Genomic DNA, 11,680 nt, shown 5'->3' on the forward strand with positions numbered 1-11,680 from the left:
ATTGTGAGGATTAGCCCACCTAGTCACCTTTGGTAAACTAATGAAAAGAACTTTAAAATTTTGAGTTTTAACCAAAAATCATCATATAACTTTATTTAATGATAAGGACAAGAGAAAGAAAAAAAAAACAAAAAACAAAAAAAGCCTAACTAAAGGCGAGTGCAAAGAGCACCCAACCAATCTTTCAGTTGCATAACCCTTTGACATAATCCAAGCATATTTTATTCCTCTAAAATTAAAATTTCAAATTGAAGTGGGTTCCGTTCGATTCAGAACCACATATGGGGCGGTATGGTTAGGAGGAGTCGGTCAGGTGTGGGTTGGGATGGTTAGGGGTAGTGGTGAGGCAACATCGTTGGACTCATCATCCATTTTTCTAGTAATGGTATTGAGCTATTAGTCATGCATGACTTTAACGGCGTGGACGTTGATCTCTATTTTTTTTTAAATCTTTTTATTTCATTATGGTGAAAGAACTTGAAAATCTGGGACAAGTATCTACCGTTAAATTTCATAAACAGTGTAGTATCGTTAAGTTTCATAAACAATGTAGAAAGTTTCATAAACAATGTCGTACAGTTAAGTTTCATAAATAGTGTAATAAGTTTCATAAATAGTATAGTAAGTTTCATAAAACAGTGTAGTACCATTAAGTTTCATAAACAATGTAGTAAGTTTTATAAATAGTGTAGTAAGTTTCATAAACAATTTGTGTGAGGGGCGTGAAGATCCGCACATTAGTTTTTATTTTATTTTAATATTAAAATGATGTCTTTTCATTAAAATTTATTTATTTTTTGTAATTTTTATTAAAATTTAAGAGTTTTTCATTAAAATTTAAGTCTTTTTATTAAATAAAGTTATAGCATAGTTTTTTTTTATTAAAATAAACTTAGTCCAAGCCATTTTCATGAAAGTTCCCTAAATAATAATGCATTACAAAATAAAATTGTTATTGACACTTTAAAAAACTGATTGTGTACTCTAATTTTTATTTTATTTTAAACAAGGGGTGTGCTATTCACACACATTTTTTTTACTTTTTCCACACCTCTTGTTAATTATTGTGCTTTGATCTTCTTTAATTCATCTGATTCGACGATCAAAATTAAAAAGGTGTGTGAGAAGTAAAAAAATATGTGTGAATAACACTTTTCTTTAAACATATACTCGAAGAATGCACAATTATATTTTTAAAGCGTCAATAGTTGTTCATTTGTTAAAACCACTAGTCGCTACTTGCTACACTTGACCAGTAATTCATTTACCCTAACACTTGAAGGTGCATGCATTTAAGGGCACTTTTTTTAATTAGAAAACTTTAACGAAAATTTCCAGTACTGTTCATTTTAACGAAAAACTATATTTTTACATTAAAAAGTCAATCCTGATACTATTTACTTTACCCTTTATTTTATCCTTATCGTTAGTTTTTCTTTTTAATTATTTAAGAAAATAACAGTTTAAAAAGTACTTTCCTCCAAACCGAACAAAAATCAACTGATAATATTATTTCTTTTCGTGCATTCCAGTGCGAAGTGAAATGAAAATCGAACGGCCCAGAAATCAATTCGAACTCTTTTATTAACAAAATCAACCGTCCAATTCCGAGAGGTAACAATTTAAAGTAAACAATCGACGGCTGATGGGATATGTCTGGACACGTGGTAACGGGTTCTCTCACAGTCTCACCATCGGGTGAGGTTAATCAATGCACAGGATGATTGGAGTACCAGTGGGTCCTCATACGTGGCATGCGGCTGATCGTTGGCCTAGTAAACAGGGGCGGTCCTCGACGGCAATGGTCGGTTGATCATATTCAATCAAGGTCACATCATAAACGTGATTTTTGTGCCCTGTACATTCCATTTATTAGAAAAACGATACGTACGTAGCTGCACATAAATGTTGAAATAGTCATATCAGTAATTTTCTTTTACAATTATGCAGTTGTTTGATTTTCTGTTATGACAAGGAGTTCCGAAGTTCGATTTAAAAAATAATAATAATTTATGTTTGTGATGGTCACATTAATGTATGTTAAGTTGTTTTCCATTCTTTGATCGGAAAGATATTTGGTTATGGAAGTAGAGAATTTTATTGTTTTAAAGAACAAGTCAATATACAGAAGTAATGTGCCATTTAGCATTACGATCTACTATTCACTTGTAAGTAAGAGGTCTTAAGTTCAATTATCGTCAAAAGCGAATTTGAGCCAAATTATTGTTAGTTCATTATGAGGTTAAACTCATTCCTTTGCTTTTTAGTGTAGATAATATTGTCTTTTACATATATATATGTGTGTGTTCGTGCGCGCTCGCGCAAAAACAATGCAACAAAAGACAACATCCAAGTACATTCTTCAAGATGAAGATCAATAATGAGGTCCGGCGATTCCTTAAAGGACATGAGACGTATTTCGTGAAAAATTCTACATAACAATCTGGAATGAACAGACGTCGTAGAGTCATGAAAACACATTTTTCTACCATACATTGGACCTTAGCCTCTATGAAATAATGTACTAATTAGTGTTAAAACATGATAGGGTTGAGATTCGCATCTATAAAATGAAAGGTCATATGATGATGAATCGGTTGTTAAAATCAGCAGTTGTGACATAAACCTTAGTGGAATGTCATGTGCTTGGAGGTTGAGGAATCAATATTTGCTTCCCTGGCCGACCCACTCTGTATGCTTATCTGTCTTCTTATTCGTTTTGCAAATCCACTTCAAACTGTCCACTAATTAATCAGGACATGTCACGGACATGAGGGATCATGGGTGGACTAATAACTAATAATTTGTGAGGCAAAAAAAGTCTGGCTCTCATCATTTTGCACATTTTTATTTAATTAATACATGTAAAAACGTTATCACTTTTACTTAGTATTACGGTATAGTGATATTTCTTTTCACTTATAAGTGAGAGGTATTAGATTCGGTTCTCGTCAAAAGCGAATTTAAACCACATTATTGCTAGCATATTGTAAGGCTAAACCTATCTCATCTCCCTTATGTAAGATAATATTGTTTGTTCAGAAGAAGAAAAAAAACATCATCACCATTTTATAATTCGTTTTTTTTTCTAGCCATTTTATATTTCGTTAGGGTTTGCGATTTGTGGTAACATGGGATTTATGGTGGACATAGTTTGGTTCGGTACGGTTTTGAGTGAAACCAAAATCGAAACTGAAATTTTTTGCGGTTCGATTCAGTGCGGTTTTGAAGCTAAAACCGAAATGAAATCAAACCGTTTGATTCGGTTCAGTGCAGTTTCAAATGGTTTCTGTTTGGTTTTTAAGAAAAAAATGTACAATTTGCAATTTAACATATTAATAAGCATTTCCCAGTAGCAAATAGCAATAGGAAAAATACATTTGTTATGTAAACAATTAGCATGTTGCATGCAGTTGTGATGTTAAAATATATTTGTACAACAAAAGGGTGCCCCATACAAGGTATAACATAAAACAAGTTGAATAACTTTGAATTCATTAAACGTGAGCGAAACTTTCATACTAGAATATGTGATATCATGCTTCAAATGAGTGGACTTCTGATAGAACCCTAACTTTGCATCTTGACTTTGTTGGAAATGTGCCCTAAAACCAATCATGTGATGATACTTTACGGACATTTCACATGTTAAACTAATCTAGTTTAATATAAAGGGCAAAGATTATTGTTTGAGCCGTCTCATATAAATGTTATATGCTTAAACGATAAAGTCCAAGGAATATGTGATTGGAAGAATGTAATCTAATGAAGTTAGATTCATGAGACCATTCTTTCGTAGACACATCCTAAATGTTCCTGATCATAGGATTGCCAATTGGGCATTGACAGTCCGTCAAGATCGGTACGTGCTATGTCTTCTCTCAGGGAGAGTGACTAGTCTCGAGTCATTGGTGTGTGTGACATCAAGACAAGTACGTAGGTGCTCAGTAGAGAATGAGTTCACTGAACGTGATCAACGAAGAGTTCTCATACTCATGTCACATGAGAACTCATGTTTGGGATAATGCAAATTAGTCCTTTGACCTGAGGCATCACAGTTGTCTTGTGGTTAAGTCCTTGATCTTTGATTATGTCAAAGTCACCCCATCGGGGTGTCCACGGCATCGTTGGGGTTAAGCCACTTAGTCATGGAGGCAAGTGAATGCGCAACAAGGGATCTCTAACCTTCAAATCGTTTGAGGGAGAATACTCTATGATATGATTTAGAATCTCTGGCCAGAGTATGAATGAGATTTAGAAAAGTTGTTCTAAATCACATTCAATGAAATCATATAAGCACACGAATCACATTGGATAGTAGACATGAATAAATAAACTATCAAACCAAACAATGTGGTCAAGAGTATTAGATTAGAGAAAGACCGTATTGCATTTGTAATCCCAAACTGAATAGGTTTTCTCTACCTCTTCTGATTAGCTTGGGTAACCATGATATGCTGCAAGGTGTCACTCATGGTTTGTGGAAGCCCTAAACGTGTGTAATCACTAAAGGGAGAATTGAAAGTAAGTTTCAATTCACAATCGATTTGAAATGGTTTTAATCGCCCACTGCCTCGCTAAAAGGAACCTAATGGATCGCACACCATAAGAGGTGGAGATTGGAGATTAAACGGAGATGAGTAAGAATGATTAAATGGTTTAATCATTTATTTATGGCAAAGATTAATTAATATGTTAATTAATCAAACGAATAAGTTCGTTAAAGACCTCGGGATAGGTTTTGGACCTTAAGGCCCAATGGGCTTCGAACGTCAAGCCCATTGACTTAAGTTGTATGACAACTTAATGAATAATGATTCACTAAGACCCAAAAGCCCAAACAACACCCCATGGCCGGCCATTTAGAGGAAGGGTAGTGAACTTGCTTTAATTACAAGTTTGCCACTCAAATGAATAAAGGTATAAATATGACTTTATAGCCTTTTATTCATTAGGGTTTCTTTTAGAGAAAATTGGTGAGAACTTGTCTCTCCATTTTCTCTCTAGGAGGCCGGCCCCTTGGGGGGTGCATCTTGCAATCCCACTACTCCAAGGTCACTCATTTCTTCTCCAATCTCTCCTTGGTGAAGAGACTTAGAGGTTCCCTACTTTGGGAACTTGGAGAAACCTATTCTTCCATCCAAAAATATAGATTTAAGATGCAAGGAATGAAGGCCCTCTCTTTGGGTGATTAGCCTTTGCTTATGCAAAGAGGAATCAACAAAGGTATAAATCTCAACTCACTTTATTTTGAGTTGATTAATGGTTCACCAATCTACTAGGCTTTGAATTTCTTGGTTAATGTTTTGTTTTTAAGTGCATGCTAGCATGATTCCGCCTTTAATTGTTAATTGCATGCTTATAGATGTTGCTTAAATGAACATGTTTTCACAAAATTTTCCTTTAAGTGGTATCAGAGCCTAGGTCTAGTAGTTGGTGAATCCTTTTGGGTTTTGTAGTTCATAGTTTGTGATTTAAAAGTTGTAATTGTTACAAGCTTTATTCTTGCTTCTTTGAATGTAAATTTTGTTAGAAAATTTGCCATCTCAAATGTTGTAGATGTAGTTCATATGAGCATGAATATTGGAGCTAAAATTTGGTGCCATGACTTTGGGGATTTTCGGCCAAATCCAAAGGGTGGATTTTTGGGTTCTTGTTTGACTTGTTAAAAGTGTTTTAAGGTGACTTTTGGAACCCCTATGTACCCTAGTTTGGTTAGATGTTATTTCCCTAAAGTTTGAATGGTTTTGGAATGTTTTTGGGTGAAAAATGTTCATGGAAATTTTTGGTGTTTTTCATGAATGTTCTTCATTGTTCTTGACATTTTTGCCAAGAACAAAAAGTTTGGTGTTTTGATTCAAAGTTTTGATTAATTTCATAAAGTCTTTGTTTTGTGTTGATTGGTGTGAAATATCTATCATCAAAACATTTATATTTTTGAAAGGTGATAGAAATTGTGATGGGTGTGTAAGACTTACATACACACCTTACACACCTTACACACCTTACAAACCACTTGCATGTATTTATGTCACAAACCACTTGCAAGGCTTTATGAATTTGTTGAAAAAATTTTCAAAATTTTGTGGACTAACACTCCAAAACCGGCCACCCTATTATTAGGGTTCTTTTGGGTCTTTTATGCAATTACATAAAGTTTTGATACTTTTGTGTATTTGCACTTTGGCCCAAAAGTTTACGTTTTCACGTTTAGGTCCAAAAACGCTAAAGGACAAATTGTTTTGCTCCTTTAATGAAGTTTTTGCATTGATTAAATTTTGGGTTCTAGTGTAATTACATGAAGTAGTGGACTTTTGTGTCTTTACAAAGTGACCCCAAAAGTTTTGCAACATAGCCCAAAAGTTGAGGTTAATTGCTTAATGACCCAAATAAGTTGTGGTTATTGCATGATGGCCCAAATTAGGTTGAGAACAAAATTGTTTTGTCTCTTTAAATGAGAATTGGATTTTCATTTTGTTTAGCTCCATTTAAATCAATTTTATGGATACAAAAACCAAATGAAAATGTTGCATTCAATTTAATTAGTTAAAGTGTTAATTAATTAAAGGGTGATTATGAACCTATGCCTTATATAATTGAGCTATGTGATAGGCCGTTTCAAATTTGTTTGAACCATGGGAATGTGTAGATTAATTTTGGTTGTAATTTGATTTGATCAAATGTTGTAAAAGGGCTTAAGCTCTTCTTTACTTTAAAGTAATTTATTTTATGCAAATGTTGTAATGAGCATAAGCTCACCTTTACTTTGAAGTACTTCTTTCTTGCTTTATATGATATGCATGAAAATGAAGTAGTTGGGTCCAACGCCCCTAAGACAACACGCCTTAATATGATTAAACGCGTAACTAAAATCAATCACCATCCCTAGACCGAGATTCAACACAAGGCTCATGTTGAATCTAAACAAAGGTTCATAATCATCCTAAGGCCCTAAGGCAACTATATAGTCCATCAAATGAATGCAAAGGTTATGTTAGTAGTATCATATACTCTTGCTTTAAAAACCGTTTTATAAGCATAGTGGGAGTATTATATACAACTAAAAACAATCATATGGACCAATAGTTGTAATAGGACCAAAATAGTTTTAATAGAGATTAAAATGTATGTTTATATGTGATGAGACCTAAAACCCTCAACCAAACCCTTATTAAGTTGATAAGCGTGAGAGTGCTTTGAACACTCTTTCGTGGCCTTCCACCGTGGTAGGCTCCGATCGTTTGTGACTCGTACACCGGCTTCACCCTATAATGGGGGAGTACAAAGTGCGTGCTTACACTCAGGAGGAGTTCTATATACATACATGATGAAGTGAGGTAGGCAACGAGTTTAGCCAACATGATATAATTCTGAGGCTATGCTTGAACCCCTACACGAACTAGGCATGGTGGGAATGACTTAACTAAGTACAATGACGCCAACATGATATAATTCTGAGGCATCATTTTCTAGAGGCCAAATAAGATGGGTACTTGCAAGAGGTTGTTGCAAATGAGTAAGTGTACTCTCTCATTATTATTAACGCTAGCCAACATGATATAATTCTGAGGTGGGCTTGGTAATAGTGAGCCTCCCATAACCTACTAGGAGTTTCATCCAAAACTCTCGAATTCCAATGAGGGATATGGAATTTGCCAAAAATAGTGGGTGGTGCTATTTTGATTTAAAGGCCCGAATCAAATGGCTTAAAATCAATCAATTTATATTCGTTATGTATTTGTTTACCAATATATTTGCAAACGCTATCCAACACTTGACAAATAAAACCGAATGTTTTAGTTTCCGGACTTGGTACCACAATCCCAAAGAATGTCTTAAAAGGATTGCATATGTATCTAAGTAGTCTCATCCTCACAATCTTCCTAATGATAATGTATCATTGGAAGAACATGTTAGAAAAGTCTATCATGAAGAGGACAACACAAACAACCAATGCTTATTCCTTCGTTATATGAACAAAGGAACTTACGAAGATTAGCATAAAGAAAAGGACACTTTTAGTGTTATTAGTTCTTCACTTACAAATCGTTGTATGAAGAAATGAGAGTTGCTTTGAACAACTCTTGAAAGTTTGTAATTATGTTTAGAACATAATGGTTGGTTGACAAAAATAGTCCATCAACATGGACTTATGATGATTTTGAATCATTGAGTGTTGAAGTATTAAAACACTTCTAGAGACGGGAACTAGGCAAGGACTTCACCTTTGTGTCCCTATCCTAATCGTTCACTAAGTTTATTGTAAACTATGTAGTGTACAATAACCACATGCTCTCCAAAATGTTTGATGTGTATAACACAATTGAAATAAGTTTCAAGAGAGATAGTGGGAGTTTAGGGACCTTGACTATGGTAGTCAAAGGAGAAGTCAAATGAAGAAAACGAAATAACTCCAAGGGAACAAACTTTCTTTATGAAAGGATGGACATTAGAAGGGGTATTTGCAAGAAATGTCTTGCAAGTGTCAAGAACACACCTTTCGAAGGTGTTGTAAAATGTTCTTGAATAGTTCAAAACAGTTGATTCTTCTACTTGAATGTTTGATTCCGTATTAGTAACTATGTTTTACAATCGTTGTAAAAGTGTGGCTAATAAGAAGTAGAAGATTAATGAGAGAAGAGAAAGTACTTCACATTCGGAAAGTGAATAAAATATAGATTTCTGCGAAAGCAGATGGTACTTACTTCCTCATATGAACTACCAAAGAAATTGGAAAAACCAAAGACTGTCTTTACATTCCAATTTTAAGGAATTTAATTCCGTCACTATAGTAGAGATGGATGAATGTTTTGTTTGACAAAACATTGTTCTTTATTAATCAATGATTGGATTATAGTAATCTAATTGATTGTCTCTATAGTAGAGATGATATGGTAGTGTTAACTGTTTAGAATACAACGATGCTTAAAACCCAAAAGGTTGCAAGGTAGTGACTAATCCCAACTAAAGTTGTGATACCTCTAAAACATAAATTACGAGTTGGTCATAGATGGACGCTTTGGATCGTTAGATCCGGATCCAATACCTTCTTGTTAAAATTATATAGAGGCGAAATGTTCGAATCTTTATTCTTTTGGAAAGAAGAAAGAATCACAAAGTTGTTGAGGTTAATTCACTTAGATGTTAGTGGCACTTGTCCACAAACATAATACTACTCATGTTGGATAACATTCACCGAAGATCACTCTCGGTTGGACTATAGTTTATTTTCAATAAACACAAGTCCGAATACTTTGCAAAATGTTTCAAAGAATTCAAGAAATGTAAGTTGATGAGTAAGACATCTAAAGTATTTACCTCCTTAGATTTGATCCAAGGAAAGGTAACACTTTAGATGAGTTTCCTTGAAAGATATCAAGGAAAATAGCATCATAAGATAATGTATTTCTCCATTAGGAGAAGAACGAACTCGAATAAGATTTAGTTCGTTAGATGTTATCTATTACCCATATATAGGATATATACTTCTAAAACAATATGATTGTCAATGAGAAGATCTTCCAATATTTTCATGACTCCATAAGATGTAGTTGGAAAGAAAGACAAATCTTAAAACATGTTAAGATTTGGGGTTGTGTGCTAATAAGCAATATTTGTTTGATAACAATCTTGTAGGATATCCTTAAATTAACTTTTGGATATCGCTTCTATAAACCAACTAACAAATGTTGTTTTGTTGGGTAGTTCATTGTAATCATACAATGTGATTTGCCTAAAAGCAAATAAACGAGAGATAGAACTCAAAGAATGGGTTCTTTGAGAGACAAGAAAGTAATCAACAAATATAAACAACCTAGTTCCTATACCACAAGCTCCAAGGTAGTCGAGAAGGATTTATAAACCGTCTCAGTTGAATGGTTTGAACTTTATGACTATGTCATAGAGTTGCACCTCTTAATTCGAAAGAAATAAGAATGTAAATCCTTATGACTACATTGAGTGCATATACGATATATACTCATGGGAATGGTAAAGTACCATTTGACCCGAAATAATGAAACCTTCATAAGCTAATTGGTAGCTTAAGGTGACTACAATCAAATAAAATGGTTGACTTTGAAGGAACCATTTTTGACGTAGTCTTAGTTTCAATTAATTCGAAGATTGCTAGCTACAACTAAATGGTGATTCAATGTTTGGACATAATATGGGTTTCTGAAACCATTATTAAGATAGTCTTGATAATATATGTCTAAAACTATGAATCACAAGACATATAAGTTGTAGAGATCCATCCATCATGGATCTTAGCAAGCTAGTGGGAGCTGTAAGCGTCTTATAAGAGAAAGGTCAAATTGTTTGATTTCTCATAAAGATGTAAATGAATCTTTTGTTTACTAGTTTTACAAAAGATTAGTGGGAGTTATTCATATTCCTAAATTTGTATATATATATATATATATATATAAATATATATGTGATATATATGAATATATGTATGATATATTAATTTTGGAAATGAAAAGAATATTTCTTCGTTAAAGTTATGACTTTAAACATTATATGAAGATAGAATGTATATGGGAGACATAGTCTATATACATGGGATGGAAATCTATATTGATAGATTTTAGGATATAATTTGATTATATAAATCCCTAATAATAGACAAAAGATGCTAGGAAGTTTCTCATATGATGATAAACTTCAATTAGAAGGATGACTCTAGTGTGACTAGCAAGTTGCCCTTCTCAAAGGGAACGTACCCTTTGACTCCCAAAGAAATAATGCGTAAATAGAATCCTTTATGCATACGCATAAAGGTGATTTATGTATTTCATATTGTATGAAAAACATTGATATGAGTTGTACCTAGAACGGTACAAGACGATATCAGTGCAAGCCCAGGATCAGAACCATGGCAACTGTCAAGTGAGTCCTTAAGTATTTAAGAAATATTAAAGGATAAATTCCTCAAAGATCGAGGAAGAATTAGAGTAACGTAATGGAAGCGTAAATGTATTATATTATGAATCTAATCCATCATTGGAAGTTTCTTCATTATGAATGAAGAGATAAACGGATATCTCTTTATTATGACTAAAGAGATATTTGGATGGAAACATTAAAGTAATGACTTTAGTGTGTTCCATTATGAATGCAAAATATATTGCCATATAGAAGTTTACAACAATGTTGTTTGGATGGGAAAGTTCATTTATGAACTCTCTATTCGGTTCCAACCAGAAAGTGTATGACACTAATGGGGCGATAGCTCAAGCCAGGGAATCAAGGTCTCATCAAGGTCCGAACTCAAATGAGAGACTGAACCACATGATTGAGAATCATGTATAATGGTGACGTCGTTATTCTCAAGGTTGCTTCTATGGATAACATATAGATATCCATTGTCTAGGCCTACTATTCAGCCATTTATGAAATGACTACAGAAGAGGTATCATCACTGATGACCAAGCTGATTGGCTCTAGTGCAAGTGGGAGATTGTTGGAAATGTGCCCTAAAACCAATCATGTGATGATACTTTACGGACATTTCACATGTTAAACTAATCTAGTTTAATATAAAGGGCAAAGATTATTGTTTGAGCCGTCTCATATAAATGTTATATGCTTAAACGATAAAGTCCAAGGAATATGTGATTGGAAGAATGTAATCTAATGAAGTTAGATTCATGAGACCATTCTTTCGTAGACACAT

This window comes from Malus sylvestris, chromosome 7 (assembly GCF_916048215.2).
Source record: "Malus sylvestris chromosome 7, drMalSylv7.2, whole genome shotgun sequence".
Lineage (NCBI taxonomy): Eukaryota > Viridiplantae > Streptophyta > Magnoliopsida > Rosales > Rosaceae > Malus > Malus sylvestris.